Source organism: Eumetopias jubatus, unplaced genomic scaffold (assembly GCF_037043125.1).
Source record: "Eumetopias jubatus isolate StellerSeaLion01/CBP00866 unplaced genomic scaffold, mEumJub1_p1.0 scaffold_13, whole genome shotgun sequence".
Taxonomy (NCBI): domain Eukaryota; kingdom Metazoa; phylum Chordata; class Mammalia; order Carnivora; family Otariidae; genus Eumetopias; species Eumetopias jubatus.
The window spans coordinates 25,943,609-25,958,405 of NW_028274819.1; positions in this window are offsets into that span (position 1 = coordinate 25,943,609).

The window sequence follows — 14,797 nt, forward strand, 5'->3', positions numbered from 1 at the left end:
GGTGAAGCGAGTCCAAAGCTGCTCATGCTATAGTTGCTTATGGTTTTCCCAAAAGGAAAACCCAACTTCCCGCTCTTCCTTCTTTCTCATTCCTCTCTTTAGCAGGCATCGTTGCTGCTTAAGAGACAATTTGGTAACACACCACATGTTAGTGCAAGAGTTGGTTCTAGAAAAGATGACAAGGAATCTTAATTGAATACTATCTCGTTTCATAGCCTAGCACGGTGAATTCACATAATGACGTAGGGAGGCTGAGAAATAATGCCGTTGGGTACAAGAAACATTTGACTTAGACTCTGCCAGCTTTTAGCTGTGTAACTTAGACAAGTCGCCTCATGCCCAAGCCTCATTCCTTCCCATACGTAAAGTGAGGGGGTTGGATTAAGTGATTAAAACTCTCTTCAAGCCCTAAGAATCCATGATATGATGATCTCTGCTTTAATTTCTTTTTTTCAAGAGGCTTACTGCTAGAAAGTATGACTTGCTTATATTTTAAGTCAGAGTGGCCCACAATAAGGAATAATCAATTTGGATCGTTTTTCATCCCCTTGGGGCAATACTAAATTCAAGCCTCTCTCTTCATTTGATGTTTTACAACAAGCTCGGAAGTTGGCCACGTTAATCCATAGTTTGGTGTTTTGGGATACAAACAGACATCCTTTGACAAAACTGCCCTTTTGCCTAACTCACTGTCTTAGTAGAAGTAGTGATTCAGCCCAAAGCAAACTGCTGCCACAGGGGTAGGGCGAGTCCAGAGCCTCACGCAGGGCCTTAGATCATTCCCACTATAGCAACAGAGCCCACTCCGAACCCAAAACACACAGTTTTCTGCACACCGTCCTAATTGCCAACCCAGTACGGGAATCTGGGAGCCTTTGGCAAATAAACTTGAACACCCTTAGGAAATTTGGTGCAAGACTTATACAGTAACAGCAACTGTCTGTCAATACCTTCCCTCCCTGCCTGTACGCAGACATGCACAGCCCAGCACAGGCTGAGCCTGGGCCAAGTCCTTTCTCTGCAGGGATATTTGAATTCATTTTCAAATGGTCGTCTTGGTTGGTTTTTATCATGGGCCTCCCATCAAAGCTAGAGAAGCTCTATCTTACAAGAGTGGAGTTGTGCTGGTTATCATTGTGCCCTTCCATGCCTGAGGGGTTTCTAGGGCAGATAAAATGCATGGTCTGTCTGCAAGGTGCATGCCACCAGCATGGCTTTTGAACACCTTCTTGCACTTTCTGGTACTGCTGCAATGGGCCCCTGCTTTCATCCTTGCTCTGAGCCCAAACTCCTGCTAAATATGGAATAGGTTTGGTATTTACTTGATTGCCAGAGAAGCCCCGCTTTTTAGGTTTGGGGAAGCAAGACATAAATGTAGGATGGAAAGGACTGGGTTAGGGTCTTCGTTGTTTTTTGTTTGTTTGTTTGTTTGTTTGTTTTTTGGGTGCAGAAGACCCGAAGCAAGGACAGCAAGACAAAGGCTAGTTCTCCACTGACCCATAGAAAAACCTATAGACAAGCAAGAGAAGCCCACAAATTCTTACTTCATTCACTCAAATTATATCCTAAATAATTACTGATGGGTTTTTTTTTTTTTTCTATGTCCAGCCTGGCTTCACCTTCCTACCGCCAGACCAAGTATCCATTTTGAGATTTTTAAAGTTCTTCTGATTGTCATACAGGGCCTTCTTGTGCTGAGACTAAACCTGGCTACTGAAACAGATCCCACTGCTTTGCAGAGTCAACGCATGATCTAGAGCATGGGTCATCACAGGTCTCCAGTCTCTCTGGAGACACCCCCAATCCCTGGGTGAGTGTTGGAACCTAACAGCCAACTGTGACCCTTGTCGTCATTCCCTGTGGAGACGGGGATGATGCCATCAGAGCCTTGCTCCTTCTGGGGCTCTCTTTCTTTCCATGGCAACCATTCAGCCTGCCTAAAAATGGCTGTTGCCTCTGGTAGGAGAGAAATACACACATTAGCCAAGGAAGCTGATCTAGCACAGCTCTGAGGTTTCTCCTCCGCGCAGCGAGTCCTCTTGAGATGTGTGATCAGGAAGTCCTCTGAGATGTGTGATCAGGAAGCAATCCGCTGGTTGCTTACTTACTACTCCAGGAGAGTAATTTTCCTTACTAGGAACTCAACCTTGGGCATCGAGATCTTTCCATAAATCACCTTAACTTCTCCCTTCTTCCTCCTCCCCCTGGGGAACCTCAGCATTGCATTCCCATGTTGCACAACACAGATCAGATTATCTGGTCGCTCTAGAGATTTGTATATAAAAGACTACTTTTGTGAAGATTTTTGTATATTGTTTTTCTATTTGTTTTCTACGGCTTAAGGAGAGAACTGGCAAACTGTGAATCTAATTTGATCTTGCTGCCAGCAGATATATTTTGGCTTCCTGGTAAGAACCGATATTACCGGGGACAATTCATTGTCTTTCCATTGCCCTGTGATCAATATTGCACCCCACTCACGAATTCCTCCAGCCCAATCTTACGTTCTTTTTTAAACAAATCGCTGGGCTTCTTTGTTATTATTTATAAAGAGCATGAGGAAATGTTTTTATAGTCCTGGATATTATATGTTTAATATTGATTTAGCCTTTAATAATGTTATAGGTTTGTATCTATTCTTCATAAATCACAAAGAACTCAGTGTAGACTGAATTAATCTATTTAGTATCTGTAATTTTGCAGACAGATATTTTCTTACAGTATTTTCTATATAACCACATATGTAGAATTGTAACTAATTAGAGCACAAGACATTTCTACAGCAACTTAGAGCTATCAGTTATTTCCTGAGCATATAACCGCATTTGAAAAATTTAAGAATCCAGTCCTTCGCAATGCAATGAACAAAATGACCATAAAGAACAAGGAATCACTTCAATCCCTTAGCTGGTTAAGATACGCATTTAAACAATTAGTCTTTTAAACTTGAGGAATGGTGCTAATTCCTTATTCCTGACACCAAGCCTTGTTTTTCCAGCTAAGCGTTCAAATTTCACAAAAGTAAGAAGATGAAAAATAAGGTGATAAGAGTGGGATCATTTCTATATCAGAACTTCCCCTGCCTTCCCAATAATTTATGTCAAAATGGGCTTAGGAAAACCTTGAATAGCAGAGCTTGCGAGTGAGTGCTAGGAAGCAAATCACGACAGATTTGTTGCAGTTCCTTCTTGCCAAGCAAATTGGTAGTAAATGTCACATTGTTATGTGAATTGAGCACATATTTTTAAGAAAAAGGTTATTAGTACCAGCTATGAAGCAATACTCTTAATCACCGGGGCTGGAGGTGGGAGCTTAGAGTCACACTGCAATTGTTTAAAAGAAGCCCAGGTAGATTCTGTCCTCAGGTGAATAACAATCTATGTAATTTTCCCCAAAAGGCAAATCGGTAGCCACTGCAAAGACAAGGGGGTCTTCCTTCTGCCAAACACACTTTCTGATATGGTTGTAGGGCTAGTATTTTTGCCACGTTTTAAAAAGATAGTCAACTCCATAGAAAGTGTACTGGTATATATTTGAAGCTGTTCCTCAATAAGCAAACAGATTAGAAGTGCCCTCAACTGGCAATGATTGTATCTGTGATTTTCAAGTACAAGATAGCTGTTCAAAGCATGAAGTTCTTGTGTGTATACAGTAACACTTGGTTCGCGCATGAAGAACAGTGCCTATGCACTTTGTGTAGCTATAATGTAGGTATCTATGTGTAATTTCAGTGAAATTGGTGTATAGATGTATTTTAATTTAATTTAAATGTTATTTTTGGCTATTCATCTAAATGCAGTAGACATGTTGATTGGTGTTTTGAAAACCCTTCTTTTCCCTCTTAGATAACTAGTGAATCGCTTCTCCTCTTTTTAAATGTGATTTAGGGGTATGTATCAGTGAAGAACTTCTCTATGAATCCTTTGTACCAATGACTGTGTGAAAGTCTGGGTGTCTAGCATCTTTGTAAATACGCAGTTCAGAGCAAGGGAGGGTTGGACGTGTGTCATGATTCTTAGTGAAAGGTCATCTGACGTCTGTCTAATGCATGGTGATTGCAGCTGTGGAGCTTTTGATGATCTAGGCTTAAGTAGGTTTAGAATGAGGACATTTATCTACAGCCCTCCTTTGCTTGGTGTATTGGACTCAGAGAGACAAAAGGTTAGTCTGCTTATGTGCATGCTAGCTAGCATCCTGTCCTTAGGTAAAGGTCTGCCTCTCTGGTTGCCAAATACTGATCATGATTCTCATGACTTAGAGGTTCTGAAGAACCTTGTCCCCCTTGGTTTCTTGAGTCAGGTTAACTAACTGCCATGTAGGCAAAACCCCACAGAAGCACAGTTCTGGTAGTAAACTGCACAGGTGTCCATAGAAAGAGCACTAGAGGCCCAGGAATGGTCAGTATATAGCTTTGGGGTTGCAGAAAGGCAACTGATGAAGCACAGATCCCACAGATGTGAAGGAGTATGACCTCTACCTAATAGGCTCTGTGTGCATGTTTTGAGTGATTGACGACGAGACTAACTAATGCAAATATACACTTGCTTCCTAAAACACACATTCTGTCTAATTACCACTACGTGGAATGCCGTAGCATTGAAAGTTCCTGTAACTCCTTTCCTCCTCCGCAAGGACAGAGAAAAATGGCCACGTGCAGCTGGGGACACCGAGTGCCCCTCTCTTCTCACAAAAAGGCGTGACGCCTGCATGATCCTGTGAGGGCACAGAGCATATTAATTTTCGGTGGCTTCTCCAATGATTGGAGTGAGGGGATACAGATGGTGGAACAGGCACATTTTTCTTGGAAAATGTGGCCTCTTCAACTCCTGTCAGATTCTGGATGGAAACCCCACTGAAAGAAAGCTAGCCTTTAGGCGGGGTTTCCTCTGGAGATGCTTGTGTGTCCAGAATGAAAGATAAGAATAATTGTTTCCCTCAACTTCACAATCCCCACTGGTCTAAAGTCATGTAGCCCAGAGCATTGATAGCACACAGGCATTTAAAGACTAATGAATGAAAAAAGATAAAAAAACTTCAACTAATTTTGGGGTTATTTCTTCAGTATGGTACTAGGAGATGCCTTGTTGGCAAAGCACATTTGGGGTAGTTGAGATCTTTCGTTTTCACCTTGAGCTTTCTTACCATGTGGACTGATTACTGTAACATTTCATGTGTAAAATAACTGGATATTCTTTATATACTGGAAGCAATCTGTGAATCCAATATTTCACTAAGTGTTTTAACTTTTGTGTATATATCTCTCATCAATAAATGTGGATTCTGATTTCTCTTGGTCATTGCGTCTCCTTCAGTTCCCATTTTAAACTAGTGTTGCTTCCATAGTGAGGGTCTCCAGTGTTCCTTTTGGAAAAACTGTGGACTGAAAAGTACAGTGTCCAAATGAATACTTTCCAGAATGTGTAGATATGTAGCGGAGTCACATCTTCCCTAAAGTTAGTGAGGTGGACAAAAATGGGATGTAATCTAAATTTTCCCTTGTGAATCACTTAATGTGGGCTATCTCCCAAATCTCGGGGCTTGATACAAGGTTTACTTCTCAGTCACGTGGAAAGCTCATCACAAGTTGCCTTTGAAGGACTCTGCTGTGAGCCATCTTCACTGAGGGAGTCTGGGAGAGACTTCATATCCACGTTTCTGCAGGTGCCAAATCCAGGAGGAAGGGAACATGGCAGATGTTACAGAGTCTTGAAGCTTCCTCCCAAATGTCATGGACCTCACTCCTGTTCATAGTTCAGTGACCAGAGCAAGTCACAGGGTTCTACCTAACCTCAAAGGGGCAGGGAAGTGCAACCATACCAGGGGCCCAGGAAGAAAACTGGAAAGAGTTGGTGAATAGCTCTGGTGACTATCGGACCATAAAGAGTCCTTAAATCATTCATAAAGGCTAATATGTGAACAAATCATCTTTCAATAAGTCTAACTGCACGTTTTTCTCTAGTACTGGAAAAATCATTGCTATGGCGGTAAGTAGCAAGCATTTGGCAGTCATGTTGTAGAAATAAAATGCATGGTCTTCAAAGGTAGGACCGGGCTCAGCATAATGAGATTCTCACACAGTGAAAGGTGTATGTATAGGAATGGAGGCCCACCAAGAAAATGGCAGGTTTTTTTGACACGCGGGGCACCTGCCTACTGAATAGAATGGTTTAGATTAATTGAATTATTCTCTCTCATTCTTTTTTGGGGGTGAAAGGAAGCAAATATTTTAAGTAAGTGAAATAGATAGACATGATACACCCCAATTCTTTTTATGAATGTCAGCAATTTCTTTAAACTGCTGGTGAAAATGGACATTTCCTTTTAAAACACATTTTTCCTTCTTCCCTGGGAGTCAAGTATGTATCACATCACATCCATCTTCAAAATGTTATTAAAATCTTATTTACAGAAAATATGCTTGTCAGTAAGTTTCCGGGCTGCCATTTTGTTTTAAGATAGCAAAGAGCCACAAATCACAGCTGAGGTAAACATAACACTTTAGTATGGATAGGATTTGTTCGGTCCTTCGAAATAGGACACAGGCAGAGAGAGACTTGACTTTGCTTGCTCAGGGAGTATGATCCCCATGTTCTAATTTCTTACCCTCTCTTCTGGAGCAGAAGTGTTTAATCCATCCATTGTCATCGTGACAGTGTAATGTTGCTTTTACTTACCACTGCAAAACATATATGTACATAATTATTATATATTATATACATGTTGCCTATTATATGTAATTATTGTAATTAATAATAGAATTATTACTTATTATTTTGGGGGTGAGAATAGAAGGAGGAAAAATAGACTCAGGGTTACAAGACATGAGTTCTGATCTCCATATAGTCACTGCAGAGTTGAGTAAATGTGGGCAAGTCCCTTTGCAATTTGGAAGTTATTTTGGCACATGTAAAATTAGGGGTTTGGATGAGATCACTTCTAAGCATTTGAACTCTGAAATTTACCTGTTCAGCCAGGGAAGTCATCATGTATGTATATACATCATGTACGTATGTAGACACGCTTAGATCGAAGTGATAATGCCACATGACACAGAAGCACAGCACTGCAGCATCACCAATGATTTCCCTTGACCTTGGTTCTCCTCCCTATCCTGGTAATCTGTTTCACTCCCCAGAGGAAACTGCTCCTAGGAATTGTGTTTATCATTCCCCTGCTTTTAAAAAATAGCTTTATCTCACAGGTATGCGTGCCTACACAAGCTTTGCTTATTTTAAGCCTTATAAAAAAGACTACATGCAGTCTTTTTGGACATGTCTCTTCGTTACCTAATGTTGGGTTTCCGAGTTCATCCATGTTGTTACAAGTAGCTGGGGTTCATTCATTGTCACTGCTGTATCATGATACAGTGTGGAAAATATGCCACATTTTTGGTATTCGTTATCCTGTCAGTGGAGATTTGCCTCATTTCCTAGTTGTTTGTGTGTTTCAGACAGTGCTGCTATGAACATTCTTGTATATAGCTCCTCAGTGTATAACCTAGGAAACTTTGACATATGTGCTCTTAGATACAATAAAAAAAAATGTGTGTGCGTGCGCACGTGTGAGTGTGTGTGTGTGTGTGTGAGAGAGAGAGAGAGAGAGAGAGAGTATATGTTGGGTGTGTGTGTGTGTGTGACTGGAAAGTATTCAAATCTTTTATATGTCCATGGCTCCTTCAGTGGGCCCATGTGTGGACTACCACTGGACCCCCCCGATAATCCACACATTGCTGGCTGATTAATGAAGCCCATGTTGTTAGCGGGAATACCAAGGCAAGTGAAACCAGAACATTTTTAGGAGGGGAATTTAAATTTAAAGCTGAAGCGGGGCACCTGGGTGGCTCAGTTGGTTAAGCGTCTGCCTTTGGCTCAGGTCATGATCCCAGGATCCTGGGATGGAGCCCCGCCTCAGCTCCCTGCTCAGTGGAGAGTCTGCTTCTCCCTCTGCACCTCCGCCTGCTCATGCTCTCTCTCTCTCTCTCAAATAAATAAATAAAATCTCTAAAAAAAGATTAAAGCTGAAGCGTTCTTTCCTCAGACTCCCATGGTCTGGTCTTTAAACAGCTCCGATGACAGCTAGATAGGACCCACTAGATCTTTCCTCTCTTCTTTATGCATAATGCAATGGGCCCGGCAAGCTCCGCCTGATGTAAGCAGGCTGTTTGCTATGCTGTGAACTGTTGTTTGAGAGAAGTTACAGGAAGTCACAAGAAAACTCTTCACCTACTCCCCAAAGCCCTAGGAGCCCCTGTAGTGGCATGCTCTGGTCCCACAATGGCGGACTGCAGAACTGTAAAGGGCAGTGTGTCTGAAAAGGGCAGCTGTGAGGCTGCCACCTTGAGGCACTGAACCTTCTGGACACCTCTTCTTCCGGGCACAGTGACATAAACAGGAAGCCAGGACTTTGTTCTTCAAAGAGCCACAGGTGACAGAAGGTTCAGGCACCTCCAGGAAAGCTTTCATGAGGACAGGAAGGCATGGGTGGAGATGCCCACGCGCTTGATGTGGGCTGTGCAAGAACAGCGGAATGTGGAGTCCCTGGAAAAAATGCAAATCTTTTAGCTTGATACTTTTCTTCCCGGTAGTTTTTAAAGTTCAGTTCATTCATCCTCCCACTGAGGCAGTGAGAGGCAAGAGTTAATTCCTGTGTCACTGTAAGAAAAACTGAGCCACAGAGGCGGGCTTCAATTCAGGAGTGTTGGCTGGGTCCGTGTTGCTTGTCCAAAAAGAGCATAAAGAGCATAAAACCATCCAACGTAAATACCGTTCTTGCAAACATTTAAAAGCAACAACTTTAAATGCTTATGAATTCCATAAATCAGACAAATAAACCGTTACTGTGTCCCCTCCCCCCTACCCCTGCCCCTGCTCTCTCTTTATCAGGTCAGAATGAATGCACAAAACCCCAACATCTATTTTGGTCAGTGATTTGGGGTAATCCGATGTTAGCCTTCCAAATATTGTCTGGAAATATCTAGTGGTCTCCAGTGAAGGAAAAAAGGACAAATATAGAACTACAGTCATTTGTAGTGGACTCCTTTTGTTGCATGACTTGGTTCTCCTGGAATTCTCCAACAGCCTATGTCGCTTCTCAGATGGTTTCCAGGCCTGGATAACATACTGCTCATGGAGGGAGGGGCCCTGGAATTTCCAAATTGCCTTCATCTGAATGAAAAGTTCAGCTGGAATGCAGTGTCCCTTCTCCAGTTGCTTCTCTCCTCATCCCAAACTTTCCTCTCATCTTGGTGAAGAAGACAGAGATCATGCCAGACTGTAAGGCCAGAAAGGACCTCAGAGGGCAAATATTTGAAGGATAGCCATGCCTTTTGCAGATGAGGAAAATGACCCCTCATTTAAAATGAACAAGAGGTAATGCAATGGCAACCCAAGGTTAAACCCCGGTTTTGTACCTCTTCTAGCGACGAGCAATGGATTGTTTATTTAGCTTCCCCTTCTTCATCTATGGAATGGGGCTAGTCATGTCCATGAAATAGGGTATCTGATGACAGGACATCCACAAAGTAGTTAACATAGTACTTGACACACCAATGATAGCTATCACCATCATCACCATCATCACCATCACCATCACCATCACCATCATCACCATTACCATAGTCATCACCATCACCATCATCATCATCATCATCACCATCACCATCACCATCACCATCATTATCATCATCACCATCATCACCATCATCACCATCATCATCATCATCACCGTCACTATTGCCACACTTAGCACTATCAATAACAACTTCTTAGTGACTAAGCTGTAGGAAGCTGTGGTTCCTCTTTCCCAGTTTGGCCTCTTTTCAACCATGGACATAAGCGTTTAACCCAGAACTCAGAGCTGACCTTCCAAAAATCTGAGATTTGTTGATACACCATGACCTCTCTTGACCCAGCCTTTATTCCTTCGCTCAGCCTTTTCTCGAGGATAATCATTCTTTTACTTCTAGAGAAGCTTCACGGACATCATGAGACTATACTACCTGATGTTCCAGATGGCCCTCTAATACTTTCTTTTATTACTTTCCAAAGCTGAGATTTCTAGGAAACACACTAGATTTTTTTCAGGAAAAGGAAGTGAGTCTTAGCCTGGCTAAAGAGGCCTCTCACTAGGATGGGAGCCTGAGTTGGATCTTCCAATGGGAAACAGGACATCCAGGAAGGAATCAATTCTTTCTTTGCTAGAAAAGCCCCTCAGGGAGTCCCTAGCTCACAGTATTGCATGTACTATTAGAGCCTAGTGTCATGAGAAAGGCCATTTCTGTGGAATGTGCCTAACCCAGCAGGACCCTACAGAACTCCCTTGGCCTGGTCTATTCTCAGCAATTTTCCTTTCATCACCATTTTCTCCTTTGCCTTGTCTTCTTTCACAAATGGCATTTACTTTCTCCCCCAACAGTTAACAAGAACACAACTTGGGAGAAACTTTTTGGAGCTTTTAGTTTGGGGAGCTCATCCATCACCATGCTAGAATCATCTCAAAATGGTGCCCCTCGACACTTTTCAGCAGCGTCAAGGCATGACCACATCTCAAGAGCCTGCTATTTATGATTAATAGTAGTTATTGTCTTAGGTGGGATCCTTAGAAGAACAACCTGAGACAGGATTCAAATTCACGTGATTTTTTTGAGGGAGTACTTTTCACAAAACCTTATAAAGAATTGAGGGAAACAGGAGAGGGAAGAGAAAGAGCTGAGCAAGAAGACAGTCTCAGGGAAATTCCTAGTTGTCCTTGAAGAAAGGAGACCTGTCTTTGAGCAACCATATCCGTCAGTAATTGGCTGTGGGCTGTGGGAGGGGAGAATGGTCTCTAGGGTAAGGCAGCTCCCATCTGCTGAGATCCATTATCTAGAGAGGGGGTGCTGCTGTGAGTTGTTAGTTGCCAACACAGCAGTTAGGGGATGGATGCACCAACCTGAGAAGGGGATCTGAGCAGAGAACCAACAGCATCAGCTAAAGCTTTCATTCCACGCACGCCTACTACGTGGCAGGTTCTTGTTTACCTTGGCTCGTATCATTCTCACAATTCCGTGAGGTAGGTGTTATCAACACACCCCTTCCAGTTTTACAGATAATGCAATTGATGTTCAGAAACATACACCCAAAGAAGAAGCTGTCCTGGAGGTCTTTCTAGTTTCAATGCTTCCATATACTGGCTCTGTTTTCCCAAATAATCCAACAGAGTCTATTGCTCTGTTACCAATGTTTTATGGTATTTGAACCTCTGTGCTTCACATAATACTCCTTGATGTCTAATCTTGAAGCCCAATTATGCATTCAAATGAAATTGGTCATGTTTGTCATCCCATATGGTCCTGCATCACCTAATTAGTTGCCCTCTGGAGTCCTGAAACCCACATTTGGTAAAGAGGAGATTTCCAAGCGTGCCCGGAGCCCCAAGATGCACCTATAAGAGCTGGTGCATCTTGTCAGAACAGATTATTCTCTTCCTTAAAGTGTTTGCTAAGTCAGCGGGACAATGAGTGTCATCTTGAGTGTTAACTCAGATCAACCGAGAGTGAGGGAGACTCTCAGGCACTATCTGTGCTTGCTAGGCAAGAATCACCGCTGATTATCAATGACTGCAAAGAAACCGGGAAGAGGGACGGATTCCTGTTTGTCTTCTGTCTGCCATTCTTAACTGTATCGGTCAGGATGAGTTGTAGTGCAGTGGTATCAGGAAGATTAGCTTATTATTGGCTCATAGCATAGTTCTACCACAGGTTTGCAGAGGTCATTCTCCTCCTTGTACTTCCCCAGGAACCCTAGATGATAAGCCAGCTACGACCTTAAACAAGTTTGTTGCCATGCCAGAGGCAAAGAGAGCTCTGGGGAGGTCCTCGCACAAGCAGTTCACTGCCACCTCAGCTCACAACTCATTGGCCCGAATTAGCCACATGGTTCCATGCAGCTTCCAGGGAGAACGAAATGCAATCCTACCTCCATTCTCAGGATGGAGGAGATCCAGAAATATGTGCGCCAATAAATTGCCATAGTCCACCTCTCTGGTCACCCAAAATTTGGTGCACACAGTTTTACAAATGCAAAATTACTTAGATCTCCTCCCCATGGGGGCCTGCCCAAAGTCTCATTCACTCATGGCATCAAGCTCAAAGTCCAGGATCTCAGAGTGCCGTGTGGAAGTTTCTATATATAGTTCAGATGTGGCTCCTGTTGGCCCAGAAATTGGTGAAAACAAAATGCAAGTTCCCTGCAGCGCCCCCCTCCCCCCCGTCCTTCCCTCCCCCCTTCACGCACACATGCTCCAGTGGCAGAATAGGGACAGTTTAATCACCATACATAGTCCCATCTGGAAAGGGGACAAATGGAAGACTTGAGTCACTGAGCCATAGCATTTCAGAAATCCTGGTGGGCAGACATTAGAGGGCCCCCTTGACTTCGAATAAGGGACATTTCTCAATTAGGTCCTAATCTGGTTCCCTGGGAGGGCTTCCCCAGCCCATTTCCCCCCAGTGACTGTCATTCCACCTCCTCAGAAGCCCCATCTTCTCCATTATACTCTGTTGCTGCGTGTGAAACAAGCATATAGGAACAATCTCTCCTGCAACAGCAGCCTCTGCTTTCTGCTCATAGAAAGTTAGGGTTCAGGGCTCCTTTTAATTCTTCATCAGGTGCAGAGTTTTCTACTTGAGGTCCACAGTTTCTTGGGCATCGTGACTCTTAAAATCTTCACTGGCTTTATAAATTTGCTTCTACTCAGCCTCGTATGCCAATAGCCACACCCTTAGTCCTTCTAGAAACACATCCCTTTCTCATAATTGTGGGGACCTTGAGCCAATCAGGCTTGAGGCAGAGAGCCATATCCTTAGATTTCTTTTTCTCTGAGCCATTTTTTAGAATGAAAGAACATTCTGGATGCCACATTAGTTCCTGCAGAGGTTTTAGCAATAGATAGGATGACCATGTACTCAAACTGATTTTGCTTCTGAGACTGAGTTAGTGCATAGCACATCTCTGTTTTATCTTCTATTGTTTGGGGTTGAGAAGTAGTTGCCTCCTCCAGCTCTACAAATGTTTACATTTCTAGAATCTCAAAGTAATGAAAATATTTGAGATGGTGACTGCACCCTGACCACTCAGGGTCTCAGGGTCCATGATGATGGAGCCTATCAGGACCCACGATGGGCATATAGCAGGAGTGAGCAATCAACTTTGTTATTTGGGGCCACAGAGAACTTGCAGTTGTTTGTACTGCAAACAATCACCTGGTACTTTAGGGAAATGTATCTCCTACTCTGGGGTTTTGGCTTAAATGTTTTCTCTTTGTGGTAGCCTCATTTGGAAGCAAAATTAAACACTCCTTGTGAGCCAGTAGCTATCCGATGATGCCTATGGAAATGATTTATGTTTGCCTGTCCTGGGAAAAGGGAACTCAGTCACCAGAGAGGCTTCTGAAGGCAGGCTGGAGGAAAAGACAGCACAGATCAAAGTAGTCTCGGCTGATACAATGTAAGAGTATCATTTTTCTAAGATCGAGCCTTGGAGAGTTTAGAAATTATTCTTTTCTGCACCAACTTCAAATTAGAGGTGAGGGTTTTGTTTCTAAACAGCTGTGTTATTGAAAGCCAAATGATGAAAAAAAAATAACCCAAACTGATATATTATCTTTATTTCTGACCCCACGGAATGGGTCTCTAGCTGTCCTCCGAAGAGATGGGTCAGGAATATGGACTTTCCTTGGTCCAGCCGCAGTTTTGCTGAGGGGAAGTGTTCGCTGCTTAGTGGGGTGCATTGACCCCATTTCACAGATGAAGAGACTGAGGCCCAAATATGTTAAATAAGATGCCCTCAGGCGTAATGTCTATTCAGCTATCAGTAATCAGGAAGGGAAGGATATCCTGCCTCTATTTTTCTCTTGGATATTTGGAGGCTAGGAGGCGGATTAATTTTGCAAGGACACTGCCATCAGCAGCTTCCATTGACCAGCTCCGCCACCAGACGTTCCCACAGCTGTGAACCTGTCTCCACTTCTCACTTGTCTGTGTGCCATGTGCTCAAGATCCGAAGTCTTGGGGGTCCTTCGGACCAAGCTTGTCTAGCTCAAGCTGAAGTCATGCTTTTGTGCTCCTCAGCACCACTCCGTCCACTTGCTGAGTCAGGACACAGGCATCTCCTATGGGAGATGGGTTCTGCCGGAGCTCCTCTCAGAGATGCTCACTCAGCCCTCCTGCTGGCTTAGAGCTTTCTACACCGGCAAGACCAGGAATCCCTCCACCATTTACGTTCTGTCTTCCAAAATCTGTTGAGCTCTCATTTTCTGTTAATGTGCTTTCTTCTTCCACGCTTTTTGTATTTGTAGGTCTATACTCTTTTGATACATTTGCTATTATTTGAGCAAGTCTTAGGAAGGAAAATCCGTAAATGAGTATATTCAACCTGTTCACTTAACCCGAAAGTCTGAGATGGAAGATCCATTCTCGAATGGAGCAATCGTGCATGCTGCACCCCCTTCCAGTGGGCAGTGCCAAGTCTGCACTAAGCTGCCTGGCATACATCCCTTGCTTGGATCAACCATCGTGTAAGAAACTCTAATATGCACCATCGCCTGCTAGCTGGCCAGCTCCCCTTCGACATCTTGGTGACATTGTGTTAAATCTTTAGCAGCTGGCCTGGGGGATACATTCCCAGCTTAATGCTAGGTTATGACTTGGATTGGAAGTAACCAGACATCATTTCCTCATTCAGATACTCTGGAAAGGCCCAAAATATAACCAGTGAATCAGATTCCTTTTTCTGCCATATAAGACATGCCTCTTTCTATG